This window comes from Xenopus tropicalis, chromosome 2, assembly GCF_000004195.4.
Source record: "Xenopus tropicalis strain Nigerian chromosome 2, UCB_Xtro_10.0, whole genome shotgun sequence".
Taxonomy (NCBI): domain Eukaryota; kingdom Metazoa; phylum Chordata; class Amphibia; order Anura; family Pipidae; genus Xenopus; species Xenopus tropicalis.
The window spans coordinates 135,613,642-135,624,589 of record NC_030678.2 but is presented as its reverse complement, the minus strand read 5'-3'; the positions used below and the strand labels follow the sequence as shown (position 1 = coordinate 135,624,589).

Below are 10,948 nucleotides of genomic sequence, written 5' to 3'. Positions count from 1 at the left end.
ATATTCTGTCAGCAGTATTCATTCTGTGTGCTACAGTTTGGGGCAAAATGCTTAAACCAATGTGCTTTTGCACAAGCAAAGGATTGACAGACTTCCTGTACTGAAGGCAATTTAAGAAGCATGTTCCAGAAGGGTCTCAGTGAGTCTTTATTTCAGTACAAGGCCCCTCAGTATGTGGCAGCCTCAGGAAAAAAGAAAAAAAAATTCTCCTTGGACATGGCTGCTGTTTCCGCCAGTGGGATTTGGAGCAAACAGCACTAATGTAAACAGAGAGGGAATGCAGGGCCTGGCTGATGTGTGTAATGGTAAATGAGACCCAGATGCTGAGTGCCTCTTGGCAAGAAATAGCTGGGATGCTGTTATTTCTAGTGGAGAGAGATGTTTTGGTATTTTATACAGAGCCCAAGACATATAACCTATTCCTGTGCATAAACGGGGCGTAGTCCCATTAACTTGTGTAATACTCAGGAATGTGTGCTGAACAGAATGCTGAGTGTTGCTACAACCAGGTGACTGACTGAGCATCCCTATTATCCTGCTGGAAACACGGGTAGTTTACACTGCAGTGAGTGCTGGGTCTTTACCTGTGATCTGTGTACTTAGTGGGTTTCATGGTAGAGACTGCAGCAGAGTCTGACTGGATTCTGCACGCTGACTGAGGCTTTACCCTGCTATAAAGGTATGTATATGACTAATTTTCATTTAGCATGGGGGCAACAATACCCAGAGCTCTCTGTAAATTGTGTTAACCATACAATAGAAGCATTTCAATAGGTTTAGCTGTTTGGTTGTGCTCTTGTTTGATTTGTGGCTTTGTCCTGCCAATCTCTGAAATATTTCCCTTGTGATCTGATGTAATATACTTATTTCCAGCAACATGTCTTGTGATTACAGTTATGTTCATTTTCCTCCCACTCATCCCGAGATCCAATCTCTGAGTTATTTCTGTTTATTGGCCCCAGGATGTGAACTTCATGTTCTTATCAGCTTTCTGATCCGATGTCTGATAGTTACGCAGCGCAGCTTGTCACTTAAACATGATGCTTAGCCTATGTATATATATATCAGGGATATCCAACCAGGAAAAAAGGCATTGTAAATGTTTCAATGAGAAAGACAAGAAAGAACATGGAGAAGGACAAGAAACTACTGAGCTCTGTGTTCACTGGTTCATAGAATGGTGTATAGAATTAAGCTGGCCATAAACACACTGATATAATGGTATGAAACATAGCTTATTGGGATTTTTGAACCATCATGATAATTCTTGTACCATGCTGACCTGTCATTACAGGTTAGAAAATTTCGGTTGGATAACAATAAAATCTGTGCATGTATTGTGTATTTGACAATATTCTTGGGGGACCTACAATGCATTTCCAGGAAGTCACTTTCATATGATTGGTGTCTGTCAACTATTTCATGTACAGAACATCCTCAGATTTGTTATTTTTAGGGCTTTATCCTACAATTTCAGTTAGTTTTAGATCATTGCATTTAAACGTACAATTGATAGCCAGACGTTCATTGGAAGAAGACAAAGCCACAAAGGCCCGGGCCTAGGGCGGCATAAATTTTGGGGCAGATTTTAATCGAAAAGCTAGAAAAAGTCAGAAGAGGAAGCATATAATGCCAAAACAATAAAAAAAATTAAAAAACGAAGACCAAAGGTACAGCTGAAAGAACGCCCATTTTATAATAACTTGTATCAGGTGAACCACCTCCTTAAAAATAAGGGCAAGGGCACACAGAGCATTGGCTCCCTTCTGTCAGCCTGCAGAAAAACCACTGGCTGAGACAAGCAGAGCCAACACTTTCACCTGCATGTAGTGGAGCGGAAGTGGAGATTGGCCTGAAAATGCCAACTTTTGTGTTTTTGGACCAATCTCCGCTCTGTGTAGATACACACAGGTGAAAGCTGTAACTTTCAATACAGCTATATTGTGTGCCCTTGCCCTAACACAGGATGGTAGTATATATGGTGATATATTTACTAGCCCTCTGCAATAATGAGGAGACAGAAAAACGAATTTGCAGCTTATATGCATGTCGAATTTATGTGCACCCTATGCAAATATTAAGCAGCGAGTGCACATAACTTTGGTGACGAGAGTGGCTGTAGAAGAAGCAGACCCCTCGGTCCAGGCCCCTCTGTCCCCCGCGACCATGGGGTCTGCTTCCTCTACAGCCACTCACACAGCATAAACTGCTTAATGGCACTTGGTCCCTCTTTCTGGAGCTTTTAGGTCATATAAAAGGAGATTGGAAACTGTTAAAAAATGAGCGAAGGGTAAAACAAATGTGCTCCCCACCCCAGCTGAAAAGCAAATATATTTGAGATTCCATATTATGAGGTTTCTGGATAACTGAATGGACTGTTTTGTGACCAGCAGTTGGGGCTGTTTGTTCAGTGAATGTATCTGTGCATGTGTTGCTGGGGCACAGCCCATATTTTATTTTCGTTGGCTAGATGTCAAGCTATGCTGCCTGTGTTCTGAACGCTTTCTAGTAAATGCACATGTAATGAGCTTACAGATCGTAATGAGACTGCATGTACAGAACATACAAACTTTAATAAGATCATAAAGTACAGAACAGCCATTGAAAAGATCACAGCGCTAACAAACATCAGTAAGATCAGTAAGCATCTTTCAGCAGTCCCTCTGGCATTTGTCTGAATACACAGGTTGCCAAGCCAGGCCTGGATCATGTGATTTATCTATGACAAGGGGGGCAGCCTAAAGTGCAAAAACAATGCAAACCACATTTTTCGCATTTTGCACCCTGTCCTGTCCATACAGTGCAAAGACCTGGCCTCCCAAATGAATACAGTGCTGCCTGCATTCAGCAGTATTGTATTCATGAAGGACATGTGGGACAGGAGAGGGGCAGCAAGTAGGTGTCAGTTATCCTGCCCCTTACCTTGTGTTTCACTCACAGGCACAAGTTAAGCAGCAATCACCATTATTTTCCAGCAATGCAGTGTTTTTTCCCAGAATTCCAGCATTGTTGCAGGTGCAAGGGGCGATGTGTCTGATGCAATTGAAAATGTCAAAATTAACACCAAAAAAAATAACACATTTCTGTGGACATAGTTCAGAAATCAGACACAGTTTCACAAAAGTCTGTCCGATTGCATTGTCTGTGTTAGGCATGTGAGTGATGTCTGTGTTCAGTTCTTTAACCGTAAGTGTGCTGCCCCTATTGTCACACATAGGGAACCCAGGAGCTAGCCCTGTGTCAAAAGGCTTAGCAGCGCTTTATTAGAAAAGGAAGATGCCGTGTGGGTAAAACCAACATTTCCAACATCTCTTATTCTTGTAAAAAAGCATCACATTTGTGAGACACAAGTAATGTGGCAATCTTGCACTTTTATCCAATACAGGGGACTAATAGGATTTTGTCTCTTTGTATAGTTAGTTCAACTTAGCCACCAGCATTTTATGACACATTGTGGCCTGCAATATTTCACACAGTGACCAATAAAAAGTACAACAATTTGGAAAGCAAGTTGCAGGTAAAACATAGAAATATAGAAATATTCTTAATGTATCAGATGAAAGTGAGTATAGGACTGGCCGGCCAGACCAGGGGTGACTGACATTAGCATGCTTAAATATACTGCAATGTATGGACAAACAATCCCTGCCTTGTATAAATGGGAGGGTGCATTAAATGCAGTGAGAGACACTGGGTACAAGCACCCAAGCACATTATATAGGTAGAGGCAGTGGATACTTGTACCCCAAGCAGAGCTGCCATTGTGGGAGGAAGCAGGACAGGTGTCCTGGTGAAATCTTTATCCAACTGGGAGCCCAGCTGTGTAGCTAAATTGAAACAAACTGTGTAAAGTTACATAAGCAATTGAAGTAACTTCTGTAAAAACTGCCTTGACTTGCCTAGAACCTTACATAACTTACGTATCACACAGTAACAATGCAGAGAAGCTCGATGGGGCAGGCAGATACAAACTCCACTGACCATTCCTAATGAATTAAAAAACTTAAAGGAATAGTTCAGGGTAAAAATTAAACTGGATAAGACTGCGCAAAGTAAAAAATGTTTTCAATATAGTTAGTTAGCCAAAAATGTAGGGGCTGGAGTGAAGAGATGTCTAATATAATGGCCAGAACACTACTTCAACTTTTACAGCTATCTAAGCTGTTAGGAGTCAATAACCAATCAGTGACTTGAGTGGGGGGGTGGCATATGGGACATAACTGTTCAGTTAGTTTGCATTTGAATCTGACCTGCGTGCTCACAAACTAACTGAACAGTTATGTCCCATGTGCCCCCCCTCAAGTCACTGACTAACTAAAAGGTTAGAGAGCTGAAAGCAGGAAGTAGAGTTCTGGCCATTATGTTAGACATCCACTCCCTCCAGCCTTTATAGATTACATTTTTGCCTAACTAGCTATATTACAAATATTTTCATTTCATAGTTTCATTTTTACACTGAACTGTTCCTTTAAGGTATATTTTACTGACCAATGAATTGAATGACATTTAGCACACTAATTAATCAATTTAAAGGAGAAGGAAAGGTATGATCACTAGGGGGTGCCAAAATGTTAATCATCCCCAGTGATTCTAATCATTTACCTAATACCCCGGTGCTCCTGTTAGCGGAAAAACGCACGGGCCGGGGTACCTGTGGGCAAGTAACTCTCTTTCTTCTTCTGTCTTTGCGCATGCACAGTAGAGGGAAAGGCTGAACTTTAATCAAAAAAGCAGACTTCAACTGTACTGTGCTGGCACCGGCCCGGGATCCTGAAGAAAGCAGTGAGGAAGAGAATTGCTTGCACGCAGGTACCCTGAGCCGTGATCACTATCCCTGGGGGGTGGGGGGTAACATTTGGCACCCCCCAGTGATTGTACCTTTCCTTCTCATTTAACTGTGTATATGAACTGCTTCTTATTGAGCAGGGATCCCCAGCCTTTTATACCTGTGAGCCACATTTAAATGGAAAAAGTTTTGGGGAGCAAAACATGCATGAACAATTTCCTGGGGTGCCAATAAGAACTATAATTGGCTACTTAATAGCCCCCGGGCACATTTCTGACTCTTTCCAATTTTCAAATGGGGGTCACTGACTCCAGCAGCCATAATTATTGCTCTGTGAGGCTACAGTTTATTGTTACTTTTTATTACTTATCTTTTTATTTATGCCCTCTTCTATTCATATTCCCAGTTCTCTTTCAGACCACTGTCTGGTTGCTAGGTTAAATTGGACCCTAGCAACCAGATAGCTGCCGAAATTCCCAACTGGAGAGCTGCCGAACAAAAGTCTAAATAATTAAAAAAAACAGCAAATATTAAAAAATGAAGACCAATTACAAATTGCCCCAGAATATCACTCTCTACATCATACTAAAGGTTAATTAAAGGTGAGCAACCTCTTTAAAAGGGGTGATTCACCTTTACAATAACTTTTAGCATATTATAGCATGGACAATTCTAAGCAACTTTTCTTTATTATTTATTTTTTTATAGTTTTTAAATTATTTGCATTCTTCTTCTGACTCTTTCCAAATTTCAAATGGGGGTCACTGACCCCAGCAGCCAAAAAAAATAAAATACTGCTCTGGTGTTTTAATTACTTATTTTTCTATTCAGATGCACTATTATCATATACCAGCCTCTCATTTAAACCACTCCCTGGTTGCTAAGGTAATTTATACCCTAGCAACCAGATTCCTTCTGAGTGGAACTGAAGAGTTACTATTTTCTTAGAATATTTCTTTCTATATCATACTAAAAGCTAACTCAAAGGTGAACCCCTTTAAGACAATGAACACAAGCATCACAAACACATTATACAGAGACAGACATTGGGCACTGGCACCCCAAGCACATTATACAGTACATACTGGCCAGAGATACCCACACATCTATGTGAACTGCCAGGGGTATTAAGACAGATACAGCAGGGTGTGAAACTAGAGCAGGGCAGGGTAGGGTAGGGTTAAGGCAGGGTAGGGTTAAGGTAGGGTAGGGTTAAGGTAGGGCAGTGCTGTTTGTTGGTGTCAGGAATAAAAGAAGACACCACGTTCAGGCAGGGCAAGCTAATGCCCAAGCCCCGCCCACTCATTCTCGCTTTGCAGCTGCTGTAACCTGACTACCGTGCAGAAGACCCAGGGCAGTTCAGGGCTGCCATACATTGGCTCAATAGGGCCGGTTGTTCAGCATTGCGGGCAATAGCCCCGGTGGTGCTGCCGTGTATGGGATCGGATATGCTGGCTTCCCATCTGTAGTTTTGAAAACTCCCGCTTTGCTTTCTTAGCACTTCGCAGTACTTGCCCGTGACGCGCAGGGGGCGGGGCTTGCTGGTGCAAACAGCTGTGCACCGCCGATCACCAATGCCTGCTTGCTAGCTTGGAAGTTTCCGACTTCCTTTCCTGAAGCAGAGGCAGTCCCAGAAGTGATTGTAAAGCCCCTTCCCCCCCGTACATTGCCTGTGCTACGCACCTCCAGGATGCTCTGGGCTGCAAATGGAAAACATCTGGGTAGCGGCAGCCTCCCATTGGCTGGAAAACTAGGGGCTGGGCTGGAGCTTTAAACCCGTGACGTCACTGGGCCGAGACCGCACCAAATTGCGGGTAGCTAGAGGGGGAGACTGAACTGGAGCTGAGGTCGGACAGAGAGAGGAAAGCTGGGGATGTGCCAGAGGTGAGTGTGGAAAGAGAGAGTCGCTATGAGCAGTGTCGAGGTATAATATAGTATGGGGAATATCGGGGTAATGATGCATGTGATTAAGGGACATATAGACACAATGCCAGACACAGGCAGGGGATGTGGGGAGGGAGAGACTGTATGTACGGGGGGTGTGGTTACACGCAAGACAGACACTATATGGGGCAGATCTATTGTGTGTGTGCAATGGCATGTGGGTATTCTGTGACTAGGGAACTAGATGTTTCATAAACCTGAGCAAATAGATCCAGCGCCTGTAATACAAGCAAGAGGATCAGCCCAGTTTAAGTGCAGTCGTATTGCATTCAGTGCAGCCCTGCCAAATGCTTTTGCTACAAGCCCCTTGCAGTGATCATCTGGAATGACTGCATGAATATTAATAATAATAAATCCTTGACTTGAGGGGGTTGTGGGAATTGTAGTTCATCATCAGCCGTATGGCTGATAGGTGCCACCACAAAAGTGGCTGGGGACCCCAAACCTTAATCTAAGCACAATAACAAATCCTCATGATGTGATGTTGTACTTCTAAACACTGTGCATAGGGGGTTTTATTAGGAGGCTGGTGCATCCACATTCTGGGATTATGCTGAGGGCTCTCATTGTTCCTGCTTTGGTTAACATATATTATAGAAAAGTCCTGAACAGTTGTTCCTTTATGGTGGGAGCTTGCAAACAATGGCCATTCTGTGTTAGGACCATACATTTTGCTCCTGTTTGACTGCATGCTCCTGGCCCAGTGACGGAGAAATGACTTTGCAGTTTAGTACTGCTTTAATCTGTGGCCTTTGTGTGTAGGCTGTACTATATTGTTCCCTTCATGTCCCCAACATTATCTCACATCTAATCAATCAGTCTGTATTGCTTTGCTCAACTGCACACCAACAGGATCTGCAACATATACTATTCTGCAGATGTGTTTCCTGCAGACTGTTCATAAATGTACAGAGATGTTGTATAGCCAGTCACACTTAACTGGTCATATGCATATACTATAAGGGCTGATACTCACAAATGGCTCCTTTTTCAGTTTTTATGCTTCTTGATCTTCCTGGTAAGTGATAACATACTATAGCATCAGCTCTATGGCTGGCTTTGAATGAGTGCCCAATTGTTGTGTCATATAACCTTTCTTAAAGGGGAAGTTCACCTTTATGTCAGCTTTTTTATGTTATACAATGTCCTATTCTTAGCAACTTTTCTTAATTAAATTTTTTATTGCTTTTGAATTATTTGCCTTCCTGCTAACTGTCCTACTGCTTTCACAGCGTCTCTCATCTGATTTCTACATAATTCTGCTAGGCTCATGGCCTTGCCATGGACAAGTTAAACTGGGGAAAAACTACCAAGTTTTTGATGTAAAAAATTAAAAGCTGTTGTTGGTGTAAGCACTGTATTGTATTAAAATAATATAAACAGTAAGCATAAAAATAAGATAAGATATGTGAAGGATTGTGTGAGACCCTCTGCCTGTCATGTTGGATGAATTTTAGCTGAAACTCTGAAAAAGTTTGTATATATGTAATATTTCAGTTGTAATGTGCTTTCTGGTTTAAAATAACAAATGGCTTTTACTTAAAATAAACAAAAGTAATAGAAATCTCTTGCTTTTGAGGGATTTATTGTGTGGACAGGGATATGCTCCAGCTGTTGTAACTGTGCTCCTCATCCTACTGTAGTCTAGCTAAAGTATATGGGTGTTATAGTTTTGCAGCTGCTTGACGACAGACTTTTGATATCCTAGTTTATTGCAAGAGTTGCAGTAAGAGAAATGTAAAATAAAATCTCTGAGCCATAAAAAATCCTATATCCGTAAATACATAGCTTTGCAGTTCTCTAATGAACTGTGGTGAACTGTCCTTTCACCCTTTAATAAATATGCCCTAAGGCACCAGTATCATTGTGATCACCAGGCGGAGCAGCACTGATGTACAAACACTATTATGTTGTCTCCATCCAAAAACAAGCGCACAACTAAATGCTTACATCTGTGCAAACTCAACCCAAGGAACAGGTTTCTTCCAGGCAGTGTTTGTTTTCTCTGCCTTTTTTAGGTATTGCATTGACACTTAAAGGACAAGTAAAGGCCAATATAAAGTCAAGGTATAATTTTTAAGGGGGATGTGGGTTCTAAATTAACAACAAGCTGCTTTTAGATAGAGGCACAGCAGCCTTATTCCTAAAAAAAAAAACCCCACTTAAAACTGATATTTACTTGCCGTTTAAGCTGGCCATACACGTGGCGATCTCACGATGTTTCGTACGACCGTCGGTCGCACGAAACATCGTCAGATCCGCCACACACCATTCAGGGCTGAATCGGCAGGTAAGGAGGTAGAAACAATAGGATTTCTACCTCCTTCTGCCGATTCAGCTCTGAAGGGAGAATTTTGGTCAGGCGCCTTCTATGGCGCCCGATCAAAATTTTCTAACTTGGCCGATCGGCGAGCCGACTGATTTCAGCAGCTTCCTGCGATATCGGTCGGCTCGCTGACATGCCATACACGCACCGATTATCGTACGAAACGAGGTTTCGTACGATAATATCGGTGCGTGTATGGCCACCTTTAAGCAGTGGTGCTGGGCAGAAAAGAATGTGTTGGTGAATTAGAGCAAAGCTGGGCTACTGTGCCATTTTTCTTGAGCATAACATGCATTTTGGTTTTTTTTGGGGGGGTGGGGGTAGGAGATAAAATTTTGAAATTTTTTGTGTATATTGTGATGCAATCGTGCCTTGGAAGGGGCACAACAGTGCAATAGTGTATATAATAAGGAAAGATGCTCTCGGGTATAGGGAGTATTTCTGTAAGGTAGCATGTAAATAAAGGCAAGATGGCATCTAGAGAAGGGGCTGCAACAATGGGATGGTATCTGTAATAAGGGATGGTAAGCTCAGTAACATGTCATGTGAGTGACTGAACTTCAGAAATTTGCAGGTTGGGATGCTGTATTTCAACAGCAATTGCAACTTGGATTATAAATAAAGGGACCCCTTTATCCTGAGCCTGCTACTTCTTAAGACAGCCCTGGATAGAAGGATGAGATTAAGGAAGCATAGTGCAGGTGTAAGGCATTTGGAAGAACAGGCATGAAATTGAACTGAAAGCTGCATTCATTAATTCAATCCATTATTGTGCATGCTTTGTCAGTTTCCAACGTGCAGACAGTTTGGGTGACACGGCACATTTTATATATATAATATATATTTCCCCCCTGTATTGACATAAGTAAAGATGTATTGAGGGGATATGTGCACATATCTATGTATTAAACAGCCCTGCTGAATATGTTGGTGGTTTTAAAATATGTGCTGTATTTAGTAATATAGGTATGGGATCACTTATCCAGAATGTTTAGGACTTGGGGTTTCCAGATATTTTTCTGAATTAACCCATGTAATTGGGGTGATAATGCTGCTCAATGAGTAATATTGTGGTGGGGGCCAAAAAGGAGTTGTCTCTAAACAACAACAATTTGATTTTTTTTTTTTTTTGTTCCACTCAGATCTAAATATTAATTTGCTTCCGTGTGTTTATTTCATGGCTGTTTATTTAATCCAGTCAGGGTGCAGAGACTTTGGTTTTATAGAGGGAAAAATGAAGTCTAGCAGTTTGTTGAAAAGGACAGTGCAGTCTGTGTTTGGGGAATGTGTGTTGATATGTGGTCAGTTAAGGAATGACTAAAAAGCTTTTGGGCTAAGGAAAACATGGGGGATGAGATCACTTTGTAAGCAGCCAAGGGAGTTGCAGATGTTGGAATGATGCAATTTAGTTTTTGTAGCTATTTGTGCTCCTATTTTTTATAGAGGCAGATGTGTGCATAGAACTGAGTTCCATGTGAATTCACTTACTGAGAGAATGTGCAAAAATAAATCATCACTCTTGGTGGAACATAATGTAGTATCCTGGGAGACCTAATTGTTAGGTGCCAATATGGCTTGGCCACTGCTCTTCCTACACTGTATGTTTCTGCATGTGCATTTACACTGCCTTACCCAGAACCATTTGGTAGGCAGAAATGGAACCTTCAATAATTCCCATCATTCCTGTATTCCTATAATTACAGTTGAGAAAAGGTTTATGTATTGTGCTGCCAGTGTATCAAAACTTTATGTAAAGTGCTGTGAATTTGTTCTTGCTTGAACCTTCCTCTAGCTTTGCCCATATTTCATGCTGTTTATAAAGTTGTGTGTTGTCAGCATTCACAAAAGGTAGAGGGACCGTTGAGCAGGAGCATTACATAGAACAGTTCATA

At 41.7% G+C, this 10,948-nt stretch overlaps 1 protein-coding gene across 3 annotated transcripts in view; it reads left to right on the top strand.

The window, feature by feature from the left end:
- Positions 1-591: 591 nt before the first annotated feature.
- Positions 592-10,948, top strand: part of nckap5l (NCK-associated protein 5-like) — a 51,715-nt gene continuing 41,358 nt past the window's right edge. For 2 of the 3 annotated variants that reach the window (XM_004911844.4, XM_004911845.4), the window contains exon 1: positions 6,060-6,670. The gene's annotated coding sequence lies outside the window, so the exon portion shown is untranslated. Of the gene's footprint in view, positions 680-6,059; positions 6,671-10,948 lie in introns of those variants that run through there. The other variant, XM_031897145.1, reaches the window with a different exon arrangement.